We start from the raw sequence: 17,719 nt of genomic DNA, 5'->3' as shown, positions 1-17,719 counted from the left end.
CGATGACTGGGGTGCCCACTAAACACTTAACTTCTTCCATGGCCTTCCCACGCCCCTCTGCCCAGCCTCTGTTAGCACATCAGGGGCAGGTCCTGGTGCAACAAACCCCTCAAATATGTATTGATTAGATGAACTGATATGAATAAAGTCTGTGTGTGTGTTGGGGGGGAGTGTATTTAAATTCTCAGATTTTTTAAGGAATGTGTTTAATAGTTCTTTTTTTATCTTTGTGGATAGTTTGTATGAAAACTCTTACTCTACAATATCAAACCTGTCAAAACAGTTATGGTTTTAAAATGTCCCTTTGATATGAAAAGATGCTCAGTCATGCATACTAAGAGGGATGCAAATGAAAACTACACAGCACTATCAGATCTTGTCTATCAGGGGTGGTAAAAAGCAAAAGTTCAACAGCACGTTTTGTTGATAAGACTGTAGGGGGGACGGTACTGCGCTCCCACTCAGAGCGGTGGGAACGCAGCATGCAGAGCCCTCGGAGGGGAATTGGCGGTAGGGAGCAGAGTTACATTTGCATTTACCTTTTGATCTAGCCAGCTCCCTTCTAGGAATTTATCCTCAAGATACACTGGCAAAAATAAGAAAAAGATATCTGTAAGTTTATTTATTACGGACTGTGTGTGATAGCAAAAGACTGGGAACAACCCAAATGTCAACAGGGAGTTGGTGTTTAAAAATCAGGTCCTGCAACACAGTGGAGCGCTTCACAACTATAAAAAGAAATGGGGACTGTTTTCTGCTGTTGTGTGATCTCTAAGATATTTTATTTTATTTAAAAAAATTTTTGTGTGTTTTGGGGAAGGTAATTAGGTATTTATTTATTTTAGTGGAGGTACTGGGGAATGAACCTGGGACCTTGTGCATACTAGGCGCTACTTTAACACATAGCTATACCTTTAAGATGAGCCTAAATTTTCTCTAAGATATATAATTTTAAAAAATAAGGTGCAGAATATTATGTATAGTTATGTTATCTTTTATTTAGTAAGGGAAGAAGACTATGAAAATGTATATGTATTTGCTTGTATTAAAAAATATGTAATAAGAGGATAAACCAAAAACTGATGGGGGAACAAAAACAAGCTAGATGCACCTGAATGTACCTTGCTTTGTGGCTCACTTTGGAACTACTAAATGTTACACACAATTACAAAACAAAATCAAAGAGGGGAAAACGATCCCTTAAAAATTGAAAGCAACAATGAGCAAGTGAAATTAATAGTTTCTGTAATTGGTGGTTTATATTTACTGAGAGGAATTACAGTCAGTCCTTACTTTGCACAGTTCCAGTACACACACACTTCAGTTGTCATGGTTTAAATGACACCAGTCCTCCAACACAGTGATTCAAATTTCAGTGAGCACAGCAGTTTCATAAAGCACAAACTTTGCTGCCAGCTCATTACTCCACAAATCACTGTTTAAATAACAGACAGCATCATGATCAGTGACCAGTCATGTCACTGCTTTTAAAGCCTTTTGGTGATTGGTCGCTGAGGTGGTCATTTAGCTCATGCACAGATAGCAAAGCCTGTCACTGTGTTGCCTCCTTGTCTCCCAGTGATAAACCCGTGTGACCTTTCACACAGATGCATAGTCGAAAGAGAGAATTGGCCAACAAAGACCAAAGTGCAGGACAGAAACAATAAGTGACAATGCTGGGAGTGAAATTCAAATAGCGCCTGAGTGAAGTTAGAGAAGAAATAGCTGACTGTGGGCATGTGCTGCCAGGGGAGCGGAGTGGAAGTAACACTGAAATAAATAAGCCAAGTGGTTGAGATGGAAAGGATGACGACGTCTCAGAGGAAGTGGTGCCTCAAAGTGCTCACATTAAAAGAACTCCCAGAGATATTTCACCACCTTTAAAGTTGATCCATTGTGACACTTGGCTAGGGCATGGAAAAGATGTCCGCTTGTGTCATAAGTTACGTGATAAGGAGAAGCAGGCACTGCTCAAAGAACTCTTTTTTTAAACAAATGAAACCCCTCAATTCTCAAATGTGTCTAATGTCTTAGATCACAGTACACTAAATGAAATGTTAGTTTTCCTATTTTGTTCATTTCCCCGTAAACTGGTAACTATATTAAGTACTTATATGTATCATTTTGTATATACTATTTATATGTAACATATTCCTTATATATATATTAGTTTTTTTGCCTATAAACTTCTGAACTTTTAGTGTTTTGAAAAAAATTGGTTAAAGACATGAAACAACTGTAATTTACCCCATTGATTATTAACGATTGTTTTGTGGAGTTTTAGCCTGGGCAGTCCTTTTTATGTCCTGCACTCCTCTGCCAGTGAGGATCGTCTGTACTTTAAGTAACTTTTAATGACAGAGAAACCTTAAACTGTTCTCAGCAAACATGTTTAGTAACGACGTAGCTATCATTATTGCACTGGTTAGGAAACAAAATTTTCAGTGTGAGAGAAAAGAGATACAAACAGAATCAAAGAGGCTAAGTAAAAACACTATAACCCTAAATTTAATTGAAAATATCAATGGAAACTAACGCTGCCTAGTATGTTTTCAAAAATTGCATTTCCTTCTTCTGGCCCTTGAGGAGAGAAACATAAAAATGGCCAACGCAGCGGCAGGGCACTCTCCCAGACCCCACGGTATAGATTTTACACACCATTTCTCACTAAAAGGAATCGGGGCTTTTTGCAGTAAAGACTGGAATTAGATTCTAGATCTGGGTCTGGAAATGTACAAGATGAGCCTACCTTTTCTCATCATCACCAGAAAACAAACACTATCAGAGATTATTGGTGTGAGAGCAGGAGGACTCCAGAAACAACTTGAAGGGTTTCTTGCAGCCAAAGATCAGCCAGTGGGACACAAACGAATAAAAACTGCAGTGGATTAAAACACATCAAATGTTTAAACCCATGGATTTAAAATGATACTAAAACAACAAAATCCATTAGTTACCTTTGGAGAATGGTAGAGAACCAATATATAATTTTTAAAAAACAAAAAAAGAAACAAAGAATCAAGTGTTTAGCCTAATTTCCTGAATACTTTGGGTAACCAAATAATTAATGAGGAAAAGTTATTTAAAAAAATAACAAAATAAGAAAAAATAGCAAATACAGTGATAGCATTGGAATATTATCATTCCAATATTCATTTTCAAACTGGGTAGGCAGTGATTACCAGTAGCTGATAATATCATTATGTTAAAAGATGGTGAGAAACTTTTTAATGGGATGGTTTGGGATGGCTATTATTACCCAAATCCATTATTTAATGTTAATTTTTTTTTTTTAAAGAGTTAACTATTGTGTATCCTGACGGGATTCCGTGGGATGTAGACAAACCATCCATGAAACAGTCTTTCCAAAAGTTTGGACAGGAATCTGATCAAGCCAGTTTATTGGAAATACACTGGACTGAGAAACGTGTTACAGGACACTTCATGCTATCAGCAAAATCCACAATGTGAGAACTCTGTAGAAAATAATTTTCCCCCAAATAAACCTCAAGAAAAAAATACATAGATTATTAAAAGACTGAACAGGCCTATCAGCTCTGTAATGAAAGGACCTTGTTTGGGTCTGGGCACATCAATTAAATTTGAAGACTAACTGGATAGTTGAGATTATTAAAGGAAAATTTTATGAATATGAATATTAAAGGGAAAGTTTTAGGTGGGATAGTAGTATTGTGGTTATGTTCTTTTTTTTTTTTTTTAAATCTTCATCTGTAAGTCTGTTTAAAGCTGTAAAACGGTGGTACTTGAATTTCTCACATGTGAGGTAGGGAAGAGGATTAGATGTCTTTTCTGTTTGCTCTCTGCTCTTTATGTCGTAGCCACTCCCTCTTGTTTTCCTTCTCCTAGTCTTACACTGTTATGTGCAAGCAGTTGTGTTGCTTGTGGACAAGGCTTTATTTAATCTGTGCACCTCTGGGGGCAGGAACTCCAGGGCTGGGGCCGATCGACCTGACTGACCCTAGAAAGCTGCTCTGTGCTTTTCTCCTGGTCACTTGCCCCCTCCCTAGCAGGGTCTGAACACAACAGTTCTGAACCTTGAGCCAGGGGTCTGCCAGGGGCTTGACAACAATTTATAGACTGGACTGAGTCAGACTTGGCTGAGAGCCAGCCCTCCATGTGGAAGTTCTCATTCCTGAAGAGGGGATAACTAATACCCATGTGGAAACCGGAGGCAGTAACCGTTGTAGTGTAGTAAAGATTTAGCCCTTTAGACTGCATGAGTTGTGAAAGGCAGCGGTGGGGTTGGGGGGCACTGGCACCCCTGCTTTGGTAATATCCAAAGAGTCTTGGCTAGCTGTTGACATCAGAGAGGTATGAACAAAACACACTGCCATAGAATCCATCTTCAGAGAACTGTACACGAGAGCTTGTGTACAGCACAATTTCTTGAAACCCCAGGCTCCCCGAGAGCAGTTTCAGGCTGGGCTCAGAGAGGCTGCTGTCCATGAAACAAAACTGCTAGCCACCAGCCATGAGTGGGGAGAGTGCAAGGAGGTTCTTGCCAAAGATGTCTTGGGTAATGTGCTATAGACGTCATCAAAGTTGGTTGAAAACCTAGGGCTTAAGTATTGCATGTAGGCTGTAGGAAGCTGTCCAAAGCCAGTGAATTTCCCAGGACCTTGACTTAACTCTGAGAATAAATGTATGAGTGTTAGGAAAATTGTTTGGGTCGACAGTGTTTCTTGATTTATTATTTTATCTTGGTCTCTCAGCTGTGACCCACTTATCTGAGGTTGTTGGAAATCTATAACCTACATATATGGTTGGCCCCTTGCAACTATACATTTGTTAAAGTGAGGGAGGAGAGAGAAATTCTGTGAGTTGAAATTGTTTCAGCCAAGTTAGTTCGTATTCTAAAATCACTTCCTAGTCATAAAATGATTGTCCTTGATGTCACCACCATCAGTAACTGTATTACTGTGACCCAGTCATGTTGTGCAGTAGCATTAACCTGTAGCTCTGCAAACTTCCTACCACCATCTTTTCTGAAGGATGAAAACGACGTTTTCACGTGACTTATGAATCATTGTGGGGGACTGTAGGGTTCATGGTACCAAAATATCGGGTGAAAAACAGGACTGGAGTTCGATGTTTACTTCAAATTGCTTTTAAAAAAAAATATCCTTATGCTTAGTCATTGAAAAATGGTAGGTGCTCTGGTCCCAGATGTTGAATTTCAACCCCAAACACTCCTAAAGAAAACCAAACCAACCATGATAATAAATCACCGTTTGCATTTCGCAGGAGCCATCTAGCTGGGCTCGAAAGTCATGTCAAATTTGGGAGTGTTGTGATGAAACAGATATCACGAAAAATGATTTTCTGAAAACATGGAAGTAACCCTGCGACTGTTTCCTTGAGAGAGTGACAGTAGCTTCTCCAGAGAGGCTGCATGAGTGGCGTAGTGACTAGGAGTCAGGAACCTGGAGCCAGAGACCTAGGGTCATAGCTCTGTCCCACCACTTACAAACCCCTGACTTGGAGAAAATTACCAGCTTCCTGGGCCTCACTTTTCTTATCTGTAAAGCAGGATGGTAATACTGTACTTGGCTTAACAGCTTGTGTTGAGAATTAACTTAATACCAGCAAAGCACTCAGGACAAGGCCAGGCGTATTATAGGCCATCAGCAAGCACTGGCAATTCGTATCACTAACAGAACCATTCCGATCACTCTGCTTGCCATTATGCTCAGGCTGTGGTATTTAAGACTGTTCCTGAGTGTCTCCAACATGTGTACTGAGGGAGTATACTCGTATTGGAGGGAAAGTCATCTTTCAGTGAATTTCCAAGTGGAAGTGTAGGGCCCGTTATGTTATTGAGCATTGAGGCCTGAGGCCAGCAGTGGCTTTGGCTTTGAGGTGTTCAAACACTCACAACTTCCCAGCTGAGAATTCTTACCTTGGCCCCTCCTTCCTGAGAACATAGGCAGTGCTGTAAACTGAAACTGCTGTCATTTTCTTAAATGAGTTCTTCAACATAATGCTTAAAACTAATTATTTAATTAGCTCAATCACCTATAGATCCTTGATCGGGAAAAGGTTTAATAGGTTATTAATCAGCTTTTGGTTCTTTCAATTTGTTACACAGTTGACCTTTGAACAATACAGGTTGGGACTACTCAGAATTATTTTCAATAAATGTCCTGCAGCACTGCATAATCCCACATGGGTTGAATTTGTGGACGCAGAACCCCAGACACGGAGGAACCCTGGGTATGGAGGGCGGACCATAAATGGTATGCAGTTATTTCTCCGCAGAGAGTTGGTGCCCCTAAACCTCGCATTGTTCAAGGGTCAGCTGTATTTTCAAGATATTTAAGACTTAGAAAATGGAGTACCCTGTCTCTTAGTTACAGTAAGTGCTCAGAAGACAAGGATTAAAAAAAAAAAAACCCACAAACTCTTCTAAAAGGTTGCACAGGGCTTTGGACATTATATGTGCTTAATAAATGTTGATTTCATTTCATTTGAATTTTCCTGTTTTGCATGTGACCTTGAAGGAGACAGAGCTCATGACAAATAAATCTCAACTAAAACTCCTCTGACAATTTGGAAGAAATCCTCAGTCCTGCAGTGGAAAGTAAAACTGAGACCCCAAGTTAGATTTTGAATTGTTTGGATTTAAACATTTGCTAGGAATAAAAACCGCACAGTTAGGACAGGCCCGGGTATCACAAAAAACTGTCAGTAGTTAACTTCTTTTATGTATGTGGAGATCAGATCTTGTGTAACTTACACATTGCAATTTACTGATCATTGTGGCTTGTCTATGTATGTGGTTTTTTTTCCCCTCACAAAAGGAAAAAACAGCCCTGCAAAGAAAGACTGGGAAATATTCCCTTTCTTCCAATTCTTAAATCTTTCCCTTTTCTTATGTGTAATCAGGAAAATTTGAGGGTAGTTTGAAGGGATGGAAAAACCTCCAACAACAGAGAGGACTGTCCCAAGGCATTGTTTACAGATCAGTGTTTTAGACTGAATATCAGGGAATATTGGTCACTTGTTTTTGAGAGGTTAAGCTGCTCTTTTTGTTGTCGAGTTTTACATATATTTTACTATTTTATTTGTAAGTCTAATTAATTATAACAATTATTTTAGGGAAGATTTTATAATTTAATAAAATCTTAAATACTCTAATAAAATAATAGCTTTAAATGAATACTAATTTAATATTTTTTGAAGCATAGTTGATGTACAATTATTATATGTTACAGGTGTACAGTAAAATGATTCACAGTTTTTAAAGGTTATACTCAAATAATCTGTGAGTTTATAGCTATAAAATATTGGCTATATTCCTTGTGTTGTATAATATATCTATGTGGCTTATTTTATACATAACAGTTTGTACATCTTAATCCCCTACTCCTATATTGCCCCTTCCCCCTTCCTTCTCCCCACTGGTAACTGTTGTCTGTGTCTTTTTTTCCTGTTATATTCACTGCTTTGTTGTATTTTTTAGATTCTACATATAAGTGTTATTATACAACATATGTCTTTGACTTACTTCACTTAGCATAATGGCCTCCAAGTCCATCCATGTTGTTGCAAATGGCAAAATTTCTTTCTTTCTTTCTTTTTTTTTAATGGCTGAGTGGTATTCTATTGTGTATATATTCCACATCTTATTAATCCATTCTTCTGTTGATGGACACTTAGGCTGCTTCCATATCTTGGCTGTTATAAATAATGCTGGGTTAAGCAATTCTTAAATGTTCTGTATTTTCCAAGGCAGTGTTTCTCAAACTTTAATGGACATATGAATCCCCTAAGAATTTTGTTAAAATATGAATTCTGATTTGGTAGATCTGGAATGGAACCTAAGATTCTGCATTTCTACCAGGCATGCCGTCAGCTCACTGGGAGGGGCCAGCTTGAAAGCAGAGGTTCTCTAATTTAGCTGTACGTTAAGTCCCCTGAGGACATTTAAAAAACAGTGATGCATGAGTCCCACCTGCAGAGATTAACTGGCCTGAGGTGTGGCCTGAGTATCAGGAATTTATAAATCTCCCAGGTTAGGGGATACTCCTGTGTAGCCGAGGCTGTGAACCTCAGCTCAGTCTGAAGGAATCTGCATTGTTTTCATTAGTTCACATCCAAGGGGGGAGTACCTGTCTTCAAAACGATGTCTTCTGTCTGTGTGTTTAATTCTTACTTTCTTCTATTTTTTCCCTTTTCCTTTGGATTTCATGTTTTGAAAGAGTCCCTCTACCAGACAAACTTACATTTAAATAATTTTGTTTGTTTTCCTATTTAAATTAATCAGACCACATGCAGTTGTGAGACTTCCTGGTCAGCATGAGCTAACTGTTATTACCACACCGAGTTGGCATCAGCTCTAGAAAGGCCCAAAGCGGAGTCCTTCACACACTTCCCATGGGCGAATACGTGATTTCCTTTGGACTTTTTGAAATGTTGAAAACAGTTGACTGGTCTCCACTTGCATTTTGTGAACCCAGGTCAGAATCCGATGGTTGCATAATGAGAGTCCTCCCCAGATGGTGCTGGTTTGGGGGCTGATCTCTCACTCACGGGTAGGAGGAAATCTTGCCAGCCGCCCCGCCAGCAGAGTTCTTCACAGTTCTGTGTTGCAGAGGTCATCTGTTAGCTGCAGTATCTTTTGGCTGCTTTTCCCTTCAGACGAGCAAACATTCCCCTTAATCCCATCTAGCCTCTTGACTTGACAGACGGAAGAGCTAAGAGTTTGTGGTAGGTAAAGAGTGTGAAGGTTAAGATATCAGAGAAGGCTTCTTCGAGGTTGGAATTTGAATAATGGTAGGGAGTCTTCCGCTGGAGAGGAGGGGAAGGGGCATTCCAACAAGGAGAAAATCCTCTGTGCAAAGCCTGGTGGCACAAGAGTCTGGCGGGAGGGCGTCTGTGGTGATGGGGTGGGGAGGGGATGGAGGGAGGTTGGTGGGTAAGAGAACTCCTGAGGTTGGGCCAAATTGGGGAGAGTATTGAATGCCTCTGAAAGAGGTTTAGTCTTCAGCCTGGAGGCAGGAAATACACAATTTTTTTTCTTTTTCTTCCTTTCCTCCCTCTTTCTTTTCTTTCCTCTTTTCTTTCCTTTTCTTTTCAGAGTAACATCTGATGTGTATTTTAGGAACAGTATATTCTATGTTCTGGCAGTGGGGTTGAAGGCTGAGTTGGGGGAGAGTTGGCAAGGGAAATAATTCTTACTAACCTATTGAAAAAGTGTAATGATGTATGAAGAAGAACCTGAATTCAGAGAATGGGAGGGGTTCTAGAAAAAATGGAAGACCTTATGATCATTTTTAATTTCCAAGAGGAATGAGATGTTGGAAATGTCAGTGAATTGGTACAATTTTGACTCTATATACAATTTGGTAAGTTAAGGTTGCATACTGTTAGCCCTAGAGCGGTGGTTTCTAAACTTTACTGTAAAACAGAATCACCTGGAAGGCTTGTTGAAACTCTAATTGTTGGACCACACCCGGAAAGTTTCTGCTTTTGTAGGTTTGGGTGGGGCCTGAAAGTCTGCAAAAGAATGCAGGAATGGAGCCACTGAGGAACCCAAAGACACAAAAGGAAAACATACAACAACTTGATGGAACTTAAACCCAGACCATATCAATAATTAAAATAAATGATCAAACCTACCAGGCAGCGATCCAGCAGGCTGGGTTTTACCCAACACAATAATCTGCTTCCAATAGATGTGTTTAAAAATAAAAACATGCATAGGTATAAGGGGAAAGGATAGTACAGGGTGCACCATGAAACAGCATAGGAAAGGGGGACGGCTGTGTTAGCAACAAGAGGGCAAAAGTAGAACCAAGGGATGACGGCTGCAGGGAAGCCAGTTTGAACTCTATGGAGCACAGAACTTTTGAGCTCTGTCTCTGGCCAGCGGTGGAAGGGGCTGGCTTGTAATTACAACAGATGTCCCTGGAGATACACAAACGGGCCAGTCTAGGCAGAGAGCATTCTTGCATGGAGAAGTGGATTAGATGATCTTGGTCTCCTTTCTAGAGCTAAGATTTGGTTATAGTTTTATTTTCTACAGTAATTGTAAATTATCACAATTGTAAAAATTGTAAATTTCAGACAAGTGTTCATTTTATAATACTTAGAACATTTTTAAATGCCCAGAATAAGTCACTTGATCCTTCCTTCCAAGAATATCTATGGCTAGCACTTTGGTACACAGGTCCAGTCAATTTCTTTAATACACACAATTAATTCAATTTTGATGAAGTGGGTTCATAACAAATGCACTGTATAGCAATTACTTTTTTTTTTTAAACTTATGCTGTAATATCTTTCCATATCATAAAATATTTTTATGTAACAAGAGGGTGAAAGCATATTCAACCTGGGGAGAGAAAAAGCAACTTGAGACTATTTGTATAAATTCAGAAAAACAGAGAAGTATTTCAAGTAAGATCTCCAACTCCCACACTCCTGCACTTTTACTATCTCAAGAGACCTTAGGGATTTGGGTGATGATTACATGTGCAGGAAGAGCCAGGAAAAGGAGTGACTGGTCTTTAGTTTTCGTGATTGGTGACCGGGACTCGGGGAGAGGAGTTGGTTGGAGCCACATTAATTCTGGCCCCTTGAGTTTGAGTTGCTGGGGGTTACTGCCTGGCCTGGGGCCATTTCTCAGGCTGATTTTTTTTATCTCTTTCCCTAACCTGTTTGCCTTTCCATTTTAAAGGCATCACTACCCTGCACACTTACCTGCACACTCATTATTGTGCACACTCCCTGGTTTTTACTAGTAAAAAACTTAAGGAGGCAGATCTTATTTTAAGAGGTTTATCACTGATCATTACAGTTGCACACATGATAAAGATAGTGGAATTTTTTAGTTTTGTGTTACCCACACCCCTCCTGATCTGCTAATTGGAAGCCCTCTTTGAATTTTGTCTTCTGCTTTTATTCCCAAGAATGGAACCAGCTTACCTCCCCCTCCCCCATTCCTCCTTTGGACATTGTCCCCTCCATCTATGGAGAAACCACCCTTTGCAGACCCAAGCAGCAACTGAGAGTGAATGAGATGGGTGGCTCTTGGCATCTCCAGGGTGACATACTTTTCACTAAGTAAATGATCCATTTTGGACAACCGCCAAGTACCTTTTCACATCCAGGAATGTGTTTTTGGGCAGGTGGAAAGAAGGGACTTGGAGTTGTGGGGAGAGGTTTGGGCTGGAGTTACACTTCTAGAGGGTTACTGATGTTGCCCGAGACAGCATATGGACTGAGAGATAAGGGAAGTTTTCCAGCATTTTATAGTGAATCCTGTATGTGTGAGCAGAAAGAATTCCGAAACAAAATGACCCCCTACCCCAGACCAAAATAGATCAGTGTCATAGAAGTCCACAGAGAAGAGCTTCAAGGAAGGTGGGCACTGGTGTTGCAAAGGAGGCAGACACTCTTCATTTAGGAATTTTGGCTGTGATGGCAGAAGGAGTTTGGGCAGTAGCTTCTAAGGAGAGAAGAGTGATATGTGGGAGAAACAGCTGCTTCAAGAACCGTGGTAGAGAAAACAGGAGATGAGCCTGGAGCATCTTGTACCAGAAAGTAAGGAAGTGCTCAAAAGACAGAAGGACCACAGCAAGTCAAAGGGACAAGGCGCTGACGGGAGAGAGTGCCCAGGGGCCACGGCTGGAATAATCTGAACAACGAAAGAAAGCATGTAGTATTGAATTATAGCCCAAAGAGTAAAATACATATGTAAGCATATGCCATACTGGTATAAATAAATGACTGAATAATAAATGGAGAAGCAAATCTTTCTTAGAGAAATACAATGTGTGGATACTACCACCCTACAGGAGGTGGAACACAGTTCCCTCCCTCCACTGAAGGGAAAAACATCAGACAAACCCAGATGGGGGACATTTTATAGGACACCTGGCCTGAACTCTTTGAAACTATCCAGGTCATAAAAAACCAGGAAAGACTGAGAAGCTGTCACACAGTGCAATGTGTGATACCCTGCATTGGATCTTGGAACAGAAAGAGGACATTAATGGAAAAACTGGTGAAATCAAAATAAAGTCTGGAGTTTAGCTTATAGTAATATACCAATGTGAATATCCCAGTTTTGACAAATGACAAATGGTACTATAGGATGTGAAAATGGGGAAACTGGCTGGGGTGGTATATGAGAATTCTTTGTAACTTTTCTGTAAATCTAAAATTATTCCAAGATAAAAAGACTGTTTTAAAAAAGTGTCTGTTGGGACGAGGGAGCAGGATTGGGTAAACTTGAGTTTGTAGGCTGAGAATAAGTCACTGGTATGGATGGGGAGGGGAGGAGGGATGTTTTGTCTGTGCACAAATAGAGGAAGATGTGGAAAGGTGTAGACCAGAAATAAAGACATGCCGTGAAGGAAGAGGTGAAATTGAGCAGAAGTCTTTAAACATTTTTGCTTGTGTGCTCCCCCAAAAGCATGTTGAAAAACTGCAAGTCAGCATTCTCAACCCATCAGCTGAATCCCATCAGAGAAAACCTTCCACCGCATTTCTTGATTCTAACCTGTAGCTGGATCAGTGGGGCACGGACCTTGCTGCAGGTTGGTTACCTGGACGTCTCTAATGAGGAGTATTTCTTGATTTGAGCTCAGGGATTGTCCTCCACATAGAACTGTTCCTCTGGGGCCCCAGAGGCACTTGCACCCGGGAGCAGTGTAAGCTTCTAAGACTGATTTGGGGTGCGTGAGAGGCCTGCTTGTCTTACTCAAGTGGGGAAAGGCAAGCGGGAAGTGGGAGGAAAGCCTGAGCCCTTGTTTTGGGAAAGAAGGACCTGGAAATAATTTACTTCAAACCTTTGCCCTCTTACCTCTTGAGAACTTCCATGTTCCTCTAGTTTGAAGGCCATGTTAGAGGACCTGAAAAGTGTGGAGTAAAGCTCGGAAGAGTGCCTGGGGACAGACAGGACCTGCTCAGGACCAGTGAAGGAGCATCTGCTCTGTGTTGAGGTCACAGCTGAAGGGGAAGCCAGTTAATTTCCAGCGATGCTTATTGCCCAGTTTTCCCTGCTGTCTCTGCCCTCCCTCATCTTATTTCTCCTCCTTTGTCTCTCCGCTCATCTCGCCTCCCTTTTCCTGTGTCTGATTTATTTGAGTTCATCCAGTGGCACCTTAAGCACCTTTCTTTGGGTGAAGTCATTTTTGCAGTGTCCTCATCAAACAACATCCCATTGAAATGAAGTAAAAATTCTTAGATTTGACCTGTGTAATTTTTAGACTAAAAATGCCACTAAAGAGTAGAATCATTGAGTGACTATTGTAGACCAAATGCATACATTGAATGGTATTTAAGAGTTATGATTAAGACAACTTGTTGGAAAAAAAATGTTTCTTTTAAATTTAAACTAAGGTATGTTAGAAAGAGTTTGCCACCTATCACTTAAAAAAAATTTGGGAGGAGGGTATAGCTCAAGGGGTAGAGTATATGCTTAGTATGTATGAGGACATGGGTTCAATCCCCAATACCTCCTCTAAGAATAAATAAATACTAAATAAACCTAATTACCTCCCCCCACCCCCCAAAATTTAAAAATATAAACATATTTTTAACATATGTCCGTCTGTATTTTGCCAAATAAATGATGGAGCACTTGAAAGACTATCCTGTTTTCACTCTTGGATAACAATTCTAGTGCACATTCGTAATTGTACTTAAGGTGTGTTGTTGCATAGGCCATGTATTATTGCCACTACATGTGTGCAAGTGTCATTTGTAAAGCTCATTAATTTAAAGAGCTAATAAAAAGGCACTCTTGTGATTCAGGAACCCGTTTCAGGTAGTAAACTAGTCTGTCGCACTCACCTTATAAATTCTGCCCCATTTATTAAATTGTATACCTTACTTTTTTGGTGTTAGCATACTTGGTCATGGAAGGATTAGTGAATTCAGGAAATGGGGAACTGATTAGCGTATTATCACTGTTCTGAGAAACTTGGGATTTGGATGTGTAGATGATGTTTTGCTGTCATGTAGTATCTTTCCATTCTTTCCAATTTTTGAAGATTTTATTTCAGATTGGCCTTACTAGGCAGAGTTCCATCTAGCAGCGAGACAGGTATGCCTCTTTCCATTGCTTTTGTTAGAAATTCTTCACTGAACTGGGCAATTACTAAGACAGTTCCAACTTTTTAAAGGGGCAGTGAAGATCAACCCCTTATTTGGAAGGTAAGTTGAGTCCATTAGCTGGTCCAGTTTGAACATACCCTAGGGTCCAGAGATTTACCATTTGAAGCCTACAGAGCCTCAGGTTCTTCCTAGGTGGGCTGCAGGGGAATCACGAATCACATCCAAGTAGAGCAAATGTTATGTTCATGGGCCTTTATCCTCAAATTTCATCAGAAAGCCAAAAAATTAGGTGCCCCCAAAAGGTTAAGAATGTCTTTTTGTTCAGTTTCTTTGCTGAACAAGACTGGGTCGGATACCTTGATGTTTTCAAAACACTCGGAGATAATAACGCCCATGTGTATCCTGCTGTACCTCTCTCTGCAGCCACATGCGGTATCCAGTTCCAGAGTAATTTCTCCAGCACTTTCCTCTAGTATTTTTAGATCTGTGACAAATCGAGTGTAATCCCATTTCTGTTTCAAATTACCTTCACTAATTTACATTACAAATGATCTTAAGAGCCTGGGGAATCTCAGGTGTAATCTTGATCTGCAGTTGATTTCTTACTTCCTTTTGTGTAAATATTTGCTGTATTCTTTCCTATCTTTGGTGTCAGAACCATTAACACAGTTCACAGAGGGAAAACTGTATTTTTAATGTAAGTGATGTTACATTTCTAACCTGGAAAATTTATGATAAATGCTATTGTGCAATATTGTTTCAGCTTACTTATATGTCTGATATCAATTTAAAGCATAAATGATCATAGTTGGTATTTAGAACAACAAGAGAAAGATGGGGGAAATTGCAAGCAAAAATTTGGGGGGAGTAGATTTTGCCTAAATTTATAGTTTGTTTCGTTCAAGATTTATTACTCTCTTATTGCAAAAGAATATATACGTGCAGTGATATTTTATTGTCTGATAGAGATCTTTTAATGTTTAAAAATAAATGCTTTCCAACCATGATCCTTAAAATGATTGAAGGATTATAAACCAATACTGAATCAAAAGTTCAACATTATTATCTAAATACACATACTCTAGGAAAGTGGTTCTCACATTTAAGCAGACAGGTATTAGCTGGAGAGTTTGTTGAAGTGTGTATCCCTGAGACCTCACCCCACAAGGATTTTGATTCAGTAGTTTTGGAGTCTGTTTTTAATACATGCCACAGGTGATCTGACATTTTGCCAAAGCTGATCTAGGAGCTAATAGGTTATACAGGAATAGCTGATATTATAATGCTACATTTTAATATAAGGGAAGCCGTGATGAATGTGAAGAGGTCAGGGAGATGTGGAAATATCAGCAAGTGACATGGACTGATTCTGCATTTCCAAATTATTGAGGACCCCAAAGAGTTTTTGTATATGTTGGTTTTATCTATTGATACTTGCTGTATTAGAAATGAAAATTGAGATATCTAAAATATTGAATTCTTTAAAATAAGAAACCTATTCCCTGTTAACATAAATTATATTTTTACTTAAAAAAAAACTTTCCAAAAAAAAAAATTAGAGGAAGAGGAGAGGGTATAGCTCAGTGGTAGAGCACATGCCTAGCATGCATGAGGTCCTAGGTTCAATCCCCAGTACCTCCATTAAATAAATAAATAAGCCTAACTACCTCCCCCACCAAAAAAAAAAAAAAAAAAAAAAAAAAAATTAGAGGAGTGGTAGTTTTACATTTATGCAAATCTCTTTACTGTCTAGCTTAATAAAAGACAGCTGGATTCTCATATCTGCTTCTGTATTCAATCTGTTGCAATGTTATTTTGGCTGAAATCTGTGATGAAAATCCAGACTCATACAAAAAAGAGGAGAGTATTTTAATACCTTTTTGGGATATTGTATCAAAACTCCACAAGTCATAGTTTCTTAAAGGTTAGTTGCAATGTGGAATCTGAAATCATATCTTGAGGTTTTTTTTTTTTTTTAATTTGACATATTAAAATCCTTTGGTCTGTCTTGCACTTTGGATGGATCTTTTTACCCATGCATGATTTTGTACTGTTTTGAAAATATTGGTTACTAAGTTATGCAGATCTTCTAAAATCATATTCATTACCGTACTTACCTCATCAGGAAAGTTGTTAAGAATTGGGAAGCTGTCAAGCTCAGGGTGGCAGATGTCAAATTTTCCAAAATGCCTGAAACCTCAAATTTTATCATTGGCAATAAATACGGTCAGTTTTCCTTGAAGAAACAGACTCACTTTGTTCATTTTTGAGAAAATGACTGCCAAATACCCAAGTCAGAATAACCACAGTTTGTCAATTGTTCTTTCAAGTAGAAATGGTAGTCCATGAAAAAATAGCTAGTTCAGCTCGCAACTCAATTACACAAGTGTTTTCTTCTAGACAACCACTGTACTTCACTCTGACAGTAGAGTGCCTCTTGTGTACTTCCCATTTTGTCACAGAGAACATCAAAATGACCTGCCCTCAAGGGTCAAGATTTAATAAAGTAGTAATTCCTACTTCTCGCTTCATTAAGGACATTCATAAAGGAAATTGGCTCTTTTGTTTTTAACTGCTAATGTGTGGTAGTGAAGAGTGCAGTGACCACTAGTTCTTTTTGCTGCCACTGCCTTGATTAGTGCTAAGGCGCCAGCAGTTTGCCCACGATTGCTTTTGCACCATCAGTGCAAATGTCAGCACAGTGAAAAAGACAAATAATGTCTTTGTGTTATCCTAAAAATAGTTCTGACCTCTAGGAAGGTCTTGGGAACTCCCAGGAGTCCACCAATCACACTTTGAGAACCACTGATAGAGATGCTTTGGGCCTTCCTCCTACCCTCCAGCCCCCAACCTCACAGCTTTGCAGTTTTCTTGCAGACGTCAGCTTGTCTGTATCCCTTGGCTTCTTAGTAATAAGGTCTGGAGTATCTCTGTGAGATGGTGACATTGTCATGATTGTAGGTAGAATGGGGAGTCCACAGGGCAGACATTCACTCAGCATTCATCTAAGAGTTCTCAGCTCCTGACTATTAACTCAATTAAAAAAAAAAAGTTTAAAAAATATATTAAAAAAAGGAGTTCTCAGCTCCTAGAGTGTGGTACTGGTCCCCTTGAGATGCTGAAGCACAACCTCCTTCCTGTCCACCTACGTTTTTTCTTGCTTAGCCTTAGGCACAGTTTAAATTTAAATGCCTTCCCTGGTCCCCTTAGTAGGACACGATTTCGTTTGTACTTTACTGTGTTTAATATTTTGTTGGTTTGCATTCTTGGTAATGTTCTAAGAATTTGTCAGTTCCTTATTTACTTCTTTAAGTACCACATGAGTTACTGTTTCCTTTGTAATCTGCATGTTGTCCAATAAAGGAGAGGGCGTTTTGTAAATACTTGCTTCAGTGTAACGAAATCAAAACTGAAAGCGAACAAAGTCAAACAAGTGTGCGTTAGTTGCACATTTCCTGACTGCAAGCTTTGGAATGGTCAAAAGTAGCGAACGTGGTTTCCTGCGTTGGTTTTATTCCTTGTTCCCTGCAGCCTCTCGGGGCCCAATATTCAACAAATAATCAAATTGGAGCTGGAGTTCTGAGCAGCCGGGTACTGTGTGTTCCGGCGGTGTGTGTTTGTACATTGTTAA

The 17,719-nt window shown here is 39.5% G+C and overlaps 1 protein-coding gene across 1 annotated transcript in view; it reads left to right on the top strand.

The window, feature by feature from the left end:
* AFF1 (AF4/FMR2 family member 1) overlaps positions 1–17,719 on the top strand; it is a 173,330-nt gene that overhangs the window by 35,718 nt on the left and 119,893 nt on the right. The gene's annotated exons all lie outside the window — the stretch shown is intronic.

Source organism: Camelus ferus, chromosome 2, assembly GCF_009834535.1.
Source record: "Camelus ferus isolate YT-003-E chromosome 2, BCGSAC_Cfer_1.0, whole genome shotgun sequence".
Classification (NCBI taxonomy): Eukaryota; Metazoa; Chordata; class Mammalia; order Artiodactyla; family Camelidae; genus Camelus; species Camelus ferus.
This window is presented reverse-complemented; position numbering and strand designations above follow the sequence as displayed.